At 41.1% G+C, this 17337-nt stretch overlaps 1 protein-coding gene across 2 annotated transcripts in view; it reads right to left on the reverse strand.

Annotated features, from left to right (window-relative positions):
• LOC126278462 (CD151 antigen-like) overlaps positions 1-17337 on the reverse strand; it is a 1693623-nt gene that overhangs the window by 950687 nt on the left and 725599 nt on the right. For both annotated transcript variants that reach the window (XM_049978598.1, XM_049978599.1), the window contains exon 3: positions 6662-6712. The gene's annotated coding sequence lies outside the window, so the exon portion shown is untranslated. The remainder of the gene's footprint in view (positions 1-6661; positions 6713-17337) is intronic.

The raw sequence follows: 17337 nt of genomic DNA on the forward strand, positions 1-17337 counted from the left end.
AACCTGGGTTCGAATCTCGAAGAAACCTAGCGGATGTTATTCTTTTCGTTTGTATTTTTTCCATATCTCAACTGATAGGGATAGGAGGGTTATTTTCCCACCTTATTATTGTCATCCATTATTGATTTACTTACCTTATTTACCCTCCTATCCCTATCAATTGAGATAAAGAAAAATGCAAGCGAAAAGAAGAACATCCGCTAGGGTTCTCCGATTCCAAGCCTGTTACCTTGGCCATTGCGCTATCGGTGCTGTCGGCGATGAGCGTTTACCGTGTGGATATAGAAGCGCAGGCTGCAAAAGTTCCTGGAAAAGTATACGTTTTCGGACCCCATACCTGACGATGTGCAATGCTTTATTTACAATTACCTATCGATCCCATCAATTTTGAGTCGATTGCTTGTCATAATATTTAAAGGTGATTTTCTAAAAAAAGCGGGGTGTTGACCCAAACTACACTCCTGGCAATGGAAAAAAGAACACATTGATACCGGTGTGTCAGACACACCATACTTGCTCCGGACACTGCGAGAGGGCTGTACAAGCAATGATCACACGCACGGCACAGCGGACACACCAGGAACCGCGCTGTTGGCCGTCGAATGGCGCTAGCTGCGCAGCATTTGTGCACCGCCGCCGTCAGTGTCAGCCAGTTTGCCGTGGCATACGGAGCTCCATCGCAGTCTTTAACACTGGTAGCATGCCGCGACAGCGTGGACGTGAACCGTATGTGCAGTTGACGGACTTTGAGCGAGGGCGTATAGTGGGCATGCGGGAGGCCGGGTGGACGTACCGCCGAATTGCTCAACACGTGGGGCGTGAGGTCTCCACAGTACATCGATGTTGTCGCCAGTGGTCGGCGGAAGCTGCACGTGCCCGTCGACCTGGGACGGGACCGCAGCGACGCACGGATGCACGCCAAGACCGTAGGATCCTACGCAGTGCCGTAGGGGACCGCACCGCCACTTCCCAGCAAATTAGGGACACTGTTGCTCCTGGGGTATCGGCGAGGACCATTCGCAACCGTCTCCATGAAGCTGGTCTACGGTCCCGCACCCCGTTAGGCCGTCTTCCGCTCACGCCCCAACATCGTGCAGCCCGCCTCCAGTGGTGTCGCGACAGGCGTGAATGGAGGGACGAATGGAGACGTGTCGTCTTCAGCGATGAGAGTCGCTTCTGCATTGGTGCCAATGATGGTCGAATGCGTGTTTGGTGCCGTGCAGGTGAGCGCCACAATCAGGACTGCATACGACCGAGGCACACAGGGCCAACACCCGGCATCATGGTGTGGGGAGCGATCTCCTACACTGGCCGTACACCTCTGCTGATCGTCGAGGGGAGACTGAATAGTGCACGGTACAACCAAACCGTCATCGAACCCATCGTTCTACCATTCCTAGACCGGCAAGGGAACTTGCTGTTCCAACAGGACAATGCACGTCCGCATGTATCCCGTGCCACCCAACGTGCTCTAGAAGGTGTAAGTCAACTACCCTGGCCAGCAAGATCTCCGGATCTGTCCCCCATTGAGCATGTTTGGGACTGGATGAAGCGTCGTCTCACGCGGTCTGCACGTGCAGCACGAACGCTGGTCCAACTGAGGCGCCAGGTGGAAATGGCATGGCAAGCCGTTCCACAGGACTACATCCAGCATCTCTACGATCGTCTCCATGGGAGAATAGCAGCCTGCATTGCTGCGAAAGGTGGATATACACTGTACTAGTGCCGACATTGTGCATGCTCTGTTGCCTGTGTGTATGTGCCTGTGGTTCTGTCAGTGTGATCATGTGATGTATCTGACCCCAGGAATGTGTCAATAAAGTTTCCCCTTCCTGGGACAATGAATTCACGGTGTTCTTATTTCAATTTCCAGGAGTGTATCTTAGATTCCTTCGTTTTAGGTTGTACACAAGCGACCTACCAAATTTGTGCCGAGTCGGTTGGCCGTGTCTGAGGCCTTCCCCTTGTCAGACAGGAACTTCCCTCAAGTGGGCAGGACACGACCCTAGCAGAAGTGCCTGTATCGGCGCCTGTATCAGCGCCATTTTAGGGCAGAGGCACGGCGGTGCTGCCTCGGATATACGAGTGAAACGGCTTCCTCCTTGCATTTCATTCGTGCCTCGCGATACTGCTTTTCTGTGCTGATATCTCTGCTGTGGCCGATACTTTTTGCGCCGCTCTCGATAATAGACAAGGTCACAGTAATAACAATGTGAAATACCCTGCAGTTGTTTCTTGTGATGTAGGGGGTTAGAGAGAGTAGGGATCCGCCTCCTCGCTCTCCAGTTTGCAGACCCTCCTTCCCTCACACACACACGTACGTCACACTTTCCACACAAAAATCCCAGCTCGAGCTTGCAGCTCGTCATACCCCCAAAAAACAAATTATCCATTTCTGTGGCTCTACTGCACTTTTACGTGCTATACACATTTAATATTTGTTCATTTAACAATAAAAATTAATTTTACACCAGTAAAACATTATTTTTAATAACATGCGATTTTCCCGTCCCGCGCAATGTGAAAACTATTAATCCTACAGAAAATATAAGACTTTTTTGTAGGAAAAATGAAGTCGTTTAATTTTGTATCAGGAAACAATTTGACCAGAAGCTCCGGTCTCCGGATTCTCAAGAAGATAAAAAAAAGTGATTTTTAAGCAGGCCTTCAATCGCACACTCACACCTCACCTGTCAAGATTTTCAGTATGTTATCCGTCGCACCCGCTCCTACCACTCTTCAAAAATTTTCGGCTACATAATTTTTTTTTCCTTCTAATCTTCCTTCATTGACTGGACTATGGGTAAGTTCCAAGCCTTCTTGTAGTGACTCGTGGATGAATATATGGGACGCTGTTGATGGCAGATACTAACCTCTGCGGCCCACTTGCTGCTATTCGGAAAGAGCAGCCTATGCGCCGGCTACAGTTTGTCCCTCTGCCTTCTATCATTATCATACAAACAAGTCAAGACATTGGACTATAAACACATCCATTAGAGGCACGTACAGTCAACAGACGCACTCAGGACAGAACTTAACACTTTGGAACTGGAAAGTACTACTGTGTGTGAAGGTAGCAAACTCTTTCAAATTAGGCATCTGAATCTACCCGTTGCACTATAACGGCCAACTGCACCATCTTTTACTTACTACTGCCAGTACCAATTGAGCTAGAATAAAACCAAGTGGACGATTGGGAAAGACATTTAAAACACTAATTTGCAGTGTCAAATGGTAAATTATCTGAATCAAAGCTAAGGAGCAATTTTTGTTTTGTGAAGTAAGGCAGCCAAGTTACGTACTTAGGTTTTATACTACAAAACTGATCTGTCGAAAGAGAACTGATGCAACGAACAATGTGGTATCAATTAACTGTCTGCATCCGGAAGTTCAACTGAGCTGTGGCTGTAGTATCGTTTCATTGCTCTTGCTATTAACAATCGGATGGCTTGGAGATATCTGCAGTCGAATTACTTAATTAGCAGTCAGTTTCTGTATACCGCTCATAAACTTTGCTCATTAATTCACAAGTAATCAAGAATACAGGAACCAACTCCCACAAAACAATATGTGCTAGAAATAGTAAACAGTAGTGATAATAAACATGACCAATATAATTACTGAATCTGGAAACTTATTGATGCTAATTATTATAACTACTTACTTTGATAACATTATTATGCCAATTATCTTAGTTATGGACAAACCGCCAAATATACACAAATTTAAAGAGCAGCACCAACAGTATGTTGAAGATATTATATTGTAAGCCTGTCTACTGTTATTATAAATAAGTTTCCTTTTTACGGTACGAAAACGTGGTAAGTGATAACCCATAACTAAGCATCCGCTAGTAGTTCTTGGCACTGTTTTGATGAGTGTTTAAGTGCGATTTAAAGGCGAACATTTTAGTTCAGGATTGGTCGTGACCTTTTTGAATATCAATTGAAAAATAATTACAAACGGGTTCAACCGGTCACAGTCATTATATTCGTATTATAGGTTTTACTACACTTTTCGCAGCATTGTTCTCCATCATAAATACACCTGATAATAGATGTATATTCCCCCGGAACGTGTAGTGGAAGCTGTAACATAATTGATGCGAATCGTTACAGGTATTTGTATTTTTCAACTGATATCAGCTTCCTCATTTTGATTTGTTTTAGAATTAATGTAAATTGCATAGTTTAAATGTCGTTAAGAGAATTGTTTAGTGGTGCAGTGAGAGTATAGAGGATCCAGGTGGCGGTAGCGTCTATATAAGGACTGCGTGAAGACACAAACTTCAGAAAACTATAAAGAGTGTTGATAGATGAGGAATGTATGTCAGTTTGGAGATCGGTAAACTGGAATTAATGTAAATCAGTTTCTCTTATACATCGAATCGGTAGTTCTGTAGGTTTAGTTAGTTGAATTGTGTTCAGGCTTTTCGACACTTGGGCGGACGAGTTGTAAAAGACAGACTTCTTTCACATTACTGAAACAGATTAATATCTTGATCAGCTCCCTCTTTCTGCACATTTTTATTTTACATCAGTTTTCTCCTCACGCTCTCCATCTGATAACAAATGTTGCTGCGTACATCGATTCCTTGTGCCTGAAGAAGTAATCTTTTGGCTTTGAAATACATGTCATGTAAACTGAAAAGGAACGCATTCCGTTGAGGAAACAAAGAAAAATAAATGAAGTAAGAAAATAAAAAGTATTTACTTTCCTCTCTGAAGTTCTGGCGTCTCCCCCATCTTCCACCACCACAGAAACTACAATTAAAGATTTATAGAATTTGTTGCGAGCTACATTTTATGAAATTGAAGTTTGCAGCAATGTGGGCAGTCGTATATTGATTTCAAATTATTTTTCGGTGCTCACTGTGAGACATTTACAGTTTCTTGTGGTGTTCTGCACTTTGAATTTGGATCGTGAGAAGTTACTTCGGACAGAAATGTTTCAACGATTTAATTGTAGATGCACGGGAATCGAGCTTTATTCAGTATTTCACTGATTGGAACTGTAACTCGCAGTTTGTGAATATTTCTACCAACATCATGGTAAGTAAACAGAAAGTTCTCTCATTTTCTCTCGGCGCAAACTGATTGATATGGAGCTTCCGGTGTTCTACCGTGTTGTTTACATTTTATGCGCGACATATTAACTGTCCACATAGCCGTTTTCTTCAGATGGTGCGAATTTTGCTGTTACAAGGAGAAGACGGCTGGGTCATTAATCGAAATCCATGCGTATCATAAAAATGTGTGTGTGTGTGTTTTACTGTCATGCAGTAATCTCTCTGGAGGTAAGAAGCATCTAGCTAGCGTATTTCACGAGATACGAAGTCAGGAACAATGAGTTACGTGAGAAAGCGGCGCATCAGGCGTGACGTTTAAATTTATTGCTTCTTTGCTACTAACTTTGTCCGCAACATATTTCGCAGACAGTATCCACATATACCTCTGAATGTGCTTACACAAATACATCAATATACGAAAAATATGTCAAGAGGTAAAACGTTATAAACACTGAGATGCGTGAAAAATTTCTGCAATATGCATAACGTTTTAATGAACTTATTCTTTGCCACTAAGACGTTCTTACATTCGAGACAAATTACGCAAATCCCTAACACCTGGCAGTGCTTTGGACAGCATTAAATTGCGAAGCGCAAGCGGCTGTAGGCGGAAACGGTAACTGTCTGTAGAGGTGTGAAAAGACGTTGCCGTAGAGAAGTTTATAAAATCCCGTTGTAGACACGAGAAGCAGCTGCCTGCATAACACGGAAACTCTGGAATCACATTTTCCAATTGGATGCTTACTCACACATTTAAACATTACGCGTATTTCTTTTTACGACTGTTTAATGATTTTTTCGATCACTACAAACACAGGTCATTTTTTGTTTTCATTCCTAATAGAAAATTGACAAAAATGATACATGCCAATGCCTGATTTGTCTGCTGGTATTGTGCATGAAATAGAAACACCAATTCGGCGGTACACACGGTAGCATAGTGTTAATTACCAGACAGTTAATTTTATCACCGAGTATAATTTATACCCCACGTCAGAGTGCCGTTTGTTTTAGTTAGCAGCAGTGGTGGAGGCACATTTCGTGCATAATGTTGATTAGACTGTGTACACGCCGATGGGGAGCGAGATCTATTCCATTTTAGTAAAATATTCTAGTCTTTCCAACAATATTTAGCGGTTGATATTCCGTGAATCTTCGTCTCAGTACTTGTTTCTAGCATTAAGTGGAAACTACAGTCAGTTCGCTTTTTTTACGTCTACGCTCCGTACATTACATTCAGCGGAAGTAGGAACTCTTCTGGTAAAGAGGGTCAGTGCTGTGCCACTCACCAGTCGTTAAGAACAAACAATGAAGTGGCACAGTACTACTGTGTTAGTGTGTATTTTACGTCATTAGCATGTTCCCGTGTTCGATGGGGTGTTGACCAGCAGTGCCCTACAGCCCCTTGTGGCATCCGGTCTTAACCAGCCACCCTACCCCCCCCCCCCCCTCCCTATGTGGGATGACTTCACTCGGCGTAAGAGAATTTTATTCGCTATGTTGTGTTTAATCACTCTAAATGGGAACATAGAAGAATAAATTAGGGAAACAGTAGAGGCGATGATAACTTTGAAATATTGCCGCCCGTCTTACCTGCTGAAACCCACTGCGTCGATTTAGAGGAGACTTTTACTGCTCGGCAATCTGAAACAGCAGGAAGTATACATATTAGAAACCTTTCTTCTGTGTTACTGGATAACAAAATATTTAAAAAAGTAGAAAGCAAAAAGAAGTGAACATCCGCAGCAACGTTTTAAGCATCTTCTTGGCTTTGAGATTTCTTATCGCGGACAATGGAATAACCGCCTCTTGAGAGGAAATAAAGTGTTTTCCTCTTAACTCGTCACTCGCTCGTGATGCATTTAGAGAGGGTGAGATTTCTGGCTTCTGTTTACTTGCGTAAGAAATGTATTAAAATGTAGGACGTTGTAGTGTTGGTTAGTAGGCAGGGCCGAACCAGAACAGCCCAAGGGACACTCCCACGCATGCACACCACACACTGGGGCAGGCAACCAGTCTCTCAAGACGGGGTGGACGACTCTCATGCATAAGAAAGGAACTTCAGCGTGCAGGGTCACAGCTCGCAGACGGCCCAGCAGTCTACAGAAAAATAATTGAGATACTTGTGATACACTGAAGAGCCAAAGAAACTGGTACACCTGCCTAAAATCGTGTAGGCCCCACCAGGGCACGCAGAAATGCCGCAAAACGACGTGGCATGGACTCGACTAATGTCTAAAGTAGTGCTGGAGGGAACTGACACCACGAACCCTGCAAGTCTGTTCATAAATCTGTAAGACTACGAGGGGGTGGAGATCTCTTCTAAACAGCACGTTGCAAAGCGTCCCAGATATGCTCAATGATGTTCATGTCTGGGGAGTTTAGTCGCCAGCGGAAGTGTTTAAACTCAGAAGAGTGTTTCTGCAGCCACTGTGTAGCAATTCTGAACATATGCGGTTCGCATTGTCCTGTGTGGCGGAACCGGTTTATAGTATTCCGTGACTTTACTTATAAATGATATTTCAGGTAGATCAAAAACATATAAAACCAGTTACCTATTGTCAGCGTAACAATTTGTCTGATCTCAAAAATGATTATCCCGGTCAATATTTGTCACTCTGCTAAAGACTTCTCCACTTGACGTTGTGTAGAAATGTCCGTAAAATCATGTGAGTGACACTAAATTCCATATCATTTATCACATTTTACACAACTGTTACTTAACATGGAAGCACTTTGCTCTAGCAAAAGGAACATTTAGTCATAAAATACTACCCGCGCACAACACTGACGTATGTCTCCTATTAAAATATTTCATGTAAATCGTCAGAAATAAGTAGGCTTCATAGATCAGCAAGTAAGAAATTGATACTACGTAACATGCTATGAACATTGTTTTTAAAGATTCAATCTAAGTTGAATTCTGTCTTTTAAAGTAGATTCGGGACCACCTGTGCACATTTACGTCCATTCATTTACTTCTAACAACATTTTTGTTTGTTAAAATTCTCGATCCATAACTGCCGCGGAGATAGTTTTGCTAAGATGGCGGCAGACAGACGATAGTCAATTTGTCTATTGTTATTCTCTATTTATATTATCAAGGCAATATATTTATATAAAACTCTTTAAGCCTTTTATTCTATTCTTTAGCATTTAAAATCATTTTCAATGATAAATACCAACATATTTTTTATACCAGCTACTAGTAAACTCCGCTGTAAGTTACTAGCGCTAATGGCTGCGCTCCTAATTGCGGAGCGGAAAATTAACACTTAAAACCATCAATTATATTAGATTACAATTGAAATAAATACAGATCCACGTCTAAACAATATGCACTCTGTTTTTCAAATAATAGTTAACAATGCATAGTTACAGGTTTTCTATTTACAGATCTCACACGTCTCACGTCTGAACAGCTCATCCCTTAGCACGGAAAGAACAACTGAACCACAATTATCACAGATAACATAAAACGATTATAAGTGTCCTTGTTCATGAATGTATTTCTCTGATAATAGTTTTAATTCACATAGAAATTAAATTGTTACAGAAATAATAAAATAATTACCGTCATTTTTACACGATACAGTCCTTTTATACATAGTATCGATAATATTTATTGAAGTTTGTTCACTTAGTTCATTTTAACATCTTGTGTCTAGAACATAGTATCGTGGATATTACATTGTCCCATGGGGTGATTAAAAAAATAGTTTGTGTATTGTATTTCTTTTTTTATCAGACCACCAATTCAATGTAGGTTTATTGTTCTCATGATGCAAATATTCAGATACAATATTGTTTAATACATGACACAAATAGTGTTGAGTGTTTAAATGGCTTCAGTAACTGTATAATCTCGGATAAAGCGGCGGATACTTCCCGGATTAACTTATACCCCCTCCCCCTCCATCTGGGCTCACTGGACTCGGAAAACCGGGAATAAAACCGTCCCAGGGGCTTCAAGAAAATACAGTTACCTGCTCTTAATTATCAGGCTTGACATGAAGATAACATGTAATATGTTGAAAATGCAAATTTTATGGTGGTGTTTCATCAAGTGTGAAAGTTCAAATCACGTCCGTCTAGTGGGACGAAGAATATCGACGTATGGAGATGACCGACATCTGTCCAGCGCCAACTAGCGTATAGAATACATAGACGTGGGTTATCGACGTGCAACAGTCCGTGAGGAAAGCTCTACGACGCAATTGCCAGCCAATATTAGTAACCAGAGACAACAGTTAAACACCTCAGGTTTTGGATACGGAGTGATTTTACGTTTAACTGCTCCTTCCTCAGAGATATTCTCTAGTCCTTCCAATCTGAATATGTAAACATAGACCGGATGTGCTTTAAATTCAAGTACATTAGTATCTACGGCAATTGAAGGACAGATGTAGGAAAAAAAAAATGAAATTCTTTTTTATTGCGTAATTTATTAACCTGATTCCTTAAGAATAACAACCTCAAAGATTCATAATCGAATTCTGGCTAAGAATTTCTTCTGAAAAAGTTTGTTTGGGCGTGTTCGCCTGGCACGCCCCCTCTTTCTATGCTGTGATCCACGCCTTCTCTACGCTAGAAACTTTTTGTGCGTTAATTTTTCGTTCACAGAATCGAATCAAAGTGCAGATGAGTCTAGTAGGCTGTGAGGTCGACTTCTCAGATTGAACAAAGAAGTGAAATGCAAGAAATTAGAAAACCACTGGGAGATGTTAACAGACTGACAAACAAGTAAATTCACACTTTACAAATATATTATCGAAAAGTTATCAGGGATAACTTACGTAGCGGGAAAACAGTGCAGTAAACCGTGTGGGCAATATTCTTTTATAACCTTTCCACAAATGATAATCCTCAACATTCCTTTTGTGAGATATGGCGGTGCCAATATCTTCAAGCAGAAGCCAGTGGAAAGCTATACACCCACTAAGATGGTTTGCCACTTGCTTTTTTAGATGTTATTAAACCAACTTTTAGGTACCTGTCCAACCCTGAACTGTTGAAAAAATGTGTACCTGGGAAAACATACAATACAAATGAGAGCTACGGTCATCTTATATGGATATGTTGTCCAAAACAGTATATATGTCCACAGTAGTTGTAAGATAGCTACATATGACGCCCATCTACTGTTCAGTAGTGGAAGTATAGGTAGGGAATATGACGCCCATCTACTGTTCAGTAGTGGAAGTATAGGTAGGGTTAAATGCCTACAGAGACTAGGCTTCTATTCAGGTGTATTCACATTGAACATACTCAGAAGCATCGATGAAGCGCGACTGGACAAAGTTCAGCCAGCAGAAGTAAAAATCCAAAAATTGGCTAGACAAAGGAGGCAGGGGAAGAGATTACTCCAAGGAAACGAGGAATAGAATGAAGATTATGGATATGAACAGCAGTTGTCACTAGAGGTATAGCAATATTGTCAAACATTGAAATACGAGCTTTAAATGCGAATCACCGTAAACTAAGTTTTTTGAGCAATGTACCTTTTCTCAGGAGCTATAAGAGCTGACATCCTAAAATGTGCCATAGTTAGGAAGAATGACTTACTAAATAATCCTGTACAGCACTTTTCCATCATCTTTTCTCTGAGAAGATTTCTCCTTTAAAAAATAGAGCAGTCCTGGGTAACACAAAACTGAAAAATTGATTTCAAAGCAACTATAACGTTAAGCAAAAATATGTTCCACAAGTTTTATTAGTATCTTACGCAGATGTAAACCGTTAAATTCCAGATCTATTGCTTGATTAGTTTACGAGAAATGGTACATATAGAAACAACGGTAATTAAAAATTCAACACCTTATAAAACGTAAATCCATGCTCATTTTCAAACAAAATTTGCAAACAATATCAAGAATTATGTTGTACATGATAGTCTCAAGTTTCACTATTTTAGCTGTAATATTTTTGGATGTATATATGCTTAAGTGCAAGAATGCATTTTGGCCTATATCTGTCTTTAAAAGTATATTAATTAAAAGAAGTCCCATGCTTTTCGACAGAGCGTAGGGGAACGAAGCGGGAAATGCGCACCGCTGCACTAGGTAAGGTCCTAATGGAGGTGGTTTGCCGTTGCCTTCCTCCGACCGCAATGGGGATTAATGATGATGATTTAGTCGACACAACACCCAGTCATTCCTCACCGGGAATCGAGCCCGGGAGCCCGTTCTCGGTAAGCGAGAAAGCTACCACGGGGTCACGAGCTGCGAACTGAAGATATATACAAAATAAATTAAGAACATGTTATAGTCATCCCCCATGATACACAAAACAGGTCAGAACATCGTTGCGGAACCTACGAAAAATATGCCAATTTTAAAACAACGCAAAATCCACAAGATTGGTGACGTTCTACTGAAAGTCGAAACTTAGCGCAAACTTAAGCGCAAGATGCCTCAATATTTTCCACAACGAAATTCCGTCTCTTATGGATCACAATTACAAATAACTTAAATTGGAACGATCACGTGGATAATCTTGTGGGGAAAGCAAACCAAAGGCTGTTGTTTATTGGAGGAACACTGGGAGAATGGAACAGGTTTACTAGAAAGACCCTACCTACATTACACATTTCTAGAGTATTGGTGCACGGTCTGGGATAGGTAACAGAAAGGGTTGACGGAGAACATCGAAAAAGTTCAAAAAGGGCAGCTTATTTCGTACTGTCTCGAAACAGAAGAAAGGATGACACGTATCTGATATGAGAATTCGCGTGGCAGTCTTTAAAACAAGAGCGATTTTCGTTGCGGCAGGATCACCAAATTTCTCTTCCGAATGCGAAAATATTTTCTTGGTGCCGAGCTACATAGGGAGAAATGCCAATTTTAATAAAATAATAGAAATCAAAGCCCGTACGGGAGGCTTTAGGTGCTTGTTTTTCCGGGCGTTGTTCCAGAGTGGAGTGATAGAGAAACAGCTTGAACCTGGTTCGTTGAACCCTCTGCCAAGTGCTTAATTGTGAACTGCATAGCAGTCGTGTAGATGCAAGTGAAGATGTAGAGCTACCTCATAACACTAATTATAGGAAATGCAGTGGACAGACTCAAACTGATTAGGGGAACTGGCATGAAGTAAATTTCACCCCGAAGGAGCTAGCTTATGAAACACTATTTGGATCCAGTTTTACTCACCATTCTGGTACCCTTACCAGACAGAACTGACTTAGAAAATAGGAAGATCAAAAGAAGTGTAGTACGTTTCGTCACATGAACGTATAATAAACGCGAAAGCATCACGGAGATGCCGACCTAAATGCAGCGGCAAACGTTGCGAGAGAGGAATGTGTGGAACACAGTGAGGTATAATCCTAAAATCCCGAGAGCGTACTTTTTCACAACAGTCAAACAACATATTGTTTCCTCGTACGTTGTTGTTGTTGTTGTGGTTTGATGAAGCTCTCAATGCTACTCTATCCTGTGTAAGCTTCTTCATTTCTGAGTAACTACTGGAACCTACATCCTTCTCAATCTGCTTAGCGCATTCTTCCCTTGGTCTCCCTCTATGATTTTTAACCTCCACGCGCCCCTCCAGTACTGAACTGGTGAACCCTTGATGCCTCAGAATGTATCCTATCAACCGAACCTTTCTTCTAGTCAAGTTGTGCCACAAATTCCTCTTCTGCCCAATTCTATTCAGTACCTCCTCATTAGTTATGTGATCTATCCATCTAATCTTCCGCATTCTTCTGTAGCACCACATTTCGAAAGCTTCTATTCTCTTCTTGTCCAAACTATTTATCGTCCATGTTTCACTTCCATACATGGCTACACTCCATACAAATACTTTCAGAAAAGACTTCCTGACACTTAATCTTATACTCGGTGTTAACAAATTTCTCTTCTTCAGAAACACTTTCCTTGCCATAGCCAGTCTACATTTTATATTCTCTCTGCTTCGATCATCATGAGTTATTTTGCTTCCCAAATAGCAAAACTCATCTACTATGTTAAGTGTTTCATTTCCTAATCTAATTCCCTCATCACCACCTCATTTAATTCGACTACATTGCATTATCCTCGTTTTACTTTAGTTGTTGCTCATCTTATATCCTCCTTTCAAGGTGTTGTCCATTCCGTTCCATTGCTCATCCCAGTCCTTTGTTGTGTTTGACATAATTACAATGTCATCGCAAACCTCCAAAATTTTATTTCTTCTCCATGGATTTTGAATCCTACTCCAAATGTTTCTTTTGTTTCCTTTACTGCTTGCTCAATATACAGATTAAATAACATCGGGGACAGGCTACAGCCCTGTCTCACTCCCATCTCAGTCACTGCTTCCCTTTCTTCCCTCTCAATTCATATAACTGTACAAGTTGTAAATAGCCTTTCGCTCCCTGTATTTTACGCATGCCACCTTCAGAATTTAAAGGAGATTATTCCAGTCAACATTTGTCAAAAGCTTTCTCTGTCTACAAATGATAGAAACTTAGGTTTGCCTTTCCTCAATCTATCTTCTAAGATAACTCCTAGGGTCAGTACTCCCTCGTGTATTCCATTTCCAAACTGATCTTCCCCGAGGTCGGCTTCTACCAGTTTTTCCATTCGTCTGTAAAGAATTCATGTTTGCATTTTGCAGCCGTGACTTATTAAACTGATACTCAGTACCTCATTTCTTTGGGATTGGAATTATTACATTCTTTTTGATGTCTGAGGGTATTTCACCTGTCTCATACATCTTACTCAAGAAATGGCAGTGTTTTGTCAGGGCTGGCTCTCCCAAGGCTATCGGCAGTTGTAATGAAATATTGTCTACTCCCGGAGTCTTGCTTCGACTTAGGTCTTTCAATGCTCTGTCAAATTCTTCGTGCAGTATCATATCTCCCATTTCATCTTCATCTATGCCCTCTTCAATTTTCATAATATTGCCCTAAATACAGCGCCGTTGTATACACCTTCTGGACTCCTTCCACATTTCTGCTTTACCTTCTTTGCTCAGGGCTGGTTTCCCATCTGAGCTCTTGATATTCATGCAGGTGGTTCTCTTTTCTCCAAAGGTCTCTTTAATTTTCCTGAAGGCGATATCTGTCTTAACCCTAGTGACATATGCCTCTACATTCTTGCGTTTGTCCTCTAGCCATCCCTGCTTAGCCATTTTACACTTCATGTTGATCTCATTTTTGAGACATTTGTATTGATCTCTGCATGTAAATCTACACATATACTCCGCTAGCCACCATGCGATGTGTGGCGGAGGGCACAATTCGCGCCGAAGTCATATTTCCCCCCTCTGTTCCACCAACGGATCGTGCAAGGGAAAAACGACTGTCTGAACGCCTCAGTACGAGCTCTAATTTGCCTTGATCCTTGCACGATTTGAAAGTTGGTGGTAATAATATATGCTCTACATCCTCGGTGAAGATCGGATTTCGGAATTTAGTGAGCAGCCCCTTCCGTTTAGCACGCCGTCTATCTGCAAATGTGTCTCACTTCAAACTTTCTATGAGATTTGTAACGCTCTCGAGATGGCTAAATGTACCAGTTACGAATCTTGCCACTCTTCTTTGGACCTTCTCAATCTCTTGTATCAGACCCAACTGGTAAGGGTCCCATACAGACGAACAATACTGTAAGACTGGATGAACTAACGTATTGTAGGCTATTTCCTTTGTTGAAGGATTGCATCGCTTCAGGATTCTACCAATAAACCGCAATCTAGAGTTCGCCTTACCCCTTACTTGTGTAATCTGATCATTCCATTGCAGATCATTTTGAATAGTCACACCCAGCTACTTTACGGATGATACCGCTTCCAAAGACTGGGCATTTATTTCGTATTCATACATTAATGGGGATTTTTGCCATTTATACGCAGTACGTTACGCTTACTATTATTCAGAGATAGCTGCCAGTAATTACACCACGCATTTATTTTCTGCAAATCCTCATTGACTTGTTCACAACTTTCGTGTGATACTACTTTCCTGCTGCTTTTCGCCTGCTTCCTGTACTGCATATTTATATTTTCTCCTTTCATCAATTAAATTCAATATCCCTTCTGTTACCCAAAGATTTCTACTAGCCCTCGTCTTTTTGCCTACTTGATCCTCTGCTGCCTTCACTATTTCATCTATCGAAGCTACCCATTCTTCTTCTAATGTATTTCTTTCCTCTGTTCTTGTGACTCGTTCCCTAATGCTCTCTCTGAAACTCTCTACAACCTCTGATTTTTTTATCCAGATCCCATCTCCCTAAAATACTTTTTGCAGTTTCTTCAGTTTTAATGTACACTTCATAACTTATAAATTATGGTCAGAGTCCACATCTGCTCCTGGAATTAAAATCTGGTTCGTAAATCTCAGTCTTATCATTATATGATCTATCTGAAATCTTCAAGTGTCTCCACTCCTCTTCCACCTAAACCATTTTCTTTCATGATTTCCTCGTACGTATGCCTCGCGAAAAGGTTTGAACTCATGCGGAGACCTGCCAACAATAGCTCTCCCCGCTGGCTCTTAGCAACTGGAACTCGAAAAGGAGATTTATGAATTGTACACAAAGTACCCTTCACTACGCGCTTTCGGAGTATGTATATTTCCCGAGGACGACAACTTCTTGGACCTTCTGAGACTCAGGATATTAATCAGTAAACAGGCTGTTGGCGTACACTTTTATCAGGGTTTTCAGGAACAAAAATGGATATTCTTTGAGGTGGTAAATGTGATGGAGCCATGACTTGGAGTTCTATTGTGTTTTCTTCCAATAGTGAATTTAATAACGTGTGCTAGCACTGACACGTGCAGAATATGTTTTCACAGAGCAAGGTTGGAAATGGGGTATAAGAGGAACAATAGAGGTGTCTGTGGCCTTGCGAACAATTTGATGTTGTCACATTTGGGACTTTAAAACATGACGAGCGTAATGCATACCCGGGAGCAGATACAGACTCAGATCTCAATTTAGTAGTGATGAATAGTAGGCTCAGGTTTAAGACAGAGCCAGGAAGAATCAGTACGCAAAGTAGTGGGACACGAAGGGCTAAGAAATGAAGAGATACGCTTGAAGTTCTCTGAGGCTCTAGGTAATGCGATAAGGAATAGCTCAGCAGGCAGTTCAGTTGAAGAGGAATGGACGTCTCTAAAATGGACAGTTACAGAAGTTGGAAAGAAAAACGTAAGTACATAGAGGGTAACTGAGAAGAAAGAAATACCTCAGTTGATCATTGAAAGAAGAAAGTATAAAATGTAATGATTATGAAGAATTCGCCTAGATTGCGATTCGGTTTCTTTTTGAAATCGAGGTGGATTCTTTATAATCATTAAGTATTAACATGCTCCGGGGACTTCAGAAATGCAGAAACACAAGTCGCCGAGGAATGAAATGAAGGGCTTATTTCAATAGTGGAACAACTCCATTACCCTCACTTCACTGCCTATAATGCTTCTGCAGTTAATGATCCAAACAAACAGAAAGAATGGTTCATCTCTAGCAAGAAGCCATGTGCTTGGATATTTCTGGTATCTCAACTGCAGATTTTTCAGCGCTCATTTAACTTTAGGACTCCATATCTCACAATAAACAAAAATGGACTTATACCACTGTTGAAATAAGCCTTCCAAGTAAATAGGAAGCACAGGGGAAGCTAAAGCGAAATGACTGCATGAAAAATGTGAAGAAATCGAAAAACAAAATTACTGTCGGAAGGACAGACTCAGCATATTGAAAAGGAAAAACAACATTCGGTGAAATTAAAAACAAGGGTGGTGACATTAAGAGTACAATGGGAATTCCACTGTTAAATGCAGAGGAGAGAGCAGAGAGATGGGGAGAGTACAGTGAAGGCCTCTATGGGAGTGAAGATTTGTCTGATATGATGAAGAGGAGTCGAAATAGAAGAGAAAGGAGATCCAGTAAACAATCAGAATTTAAAAGAGCTTTGGAAGACCTGAAATCAAAAAAGGCAATAGGAGTAGATAATGTTCCATCACAGTTTCTAAAATCATTGCGAGAAATGGCAAAAAGACGACAAATCACGTTGGTGTACAGAATGTCAGAGACTAGTGATATACCGCCTGACTTTTGGAACATCATCCACAAAACTAAGAAGACTGCAAAAGCTGGCAAGTGCTAGAATAATCCCACAATCAGTTTCACAGCTCATGCGTCGAAGTTGCCGTCAAGAATAATGTAGAGATAAATGGAAAAGAAAATTGACAATATGTTAGATGACGACTAGTTTCGCTTTAGCAAAAGGTAAAAGCACCAGAGATGTACTTTTGACGGTGCAGCTAATGATGGAAGCAAGTCTGAAGA

This window comes from Schistocerca gregaria, chromosome 6 (assembly GCF_023897955.1).
Source record: "Schistocerca gregaria isolate iqSchGreg1 chromosome 6, iqSchGreg1.2, whole genome shotgun sequence".
Classification (NCBI taxonomy): domain Eukaryota; kingdom Metazoa; phylum Arthropoda; class Insecta; order Orthoptera; family Acrididae; genus Schistocerca; species Schistocerca gregaria.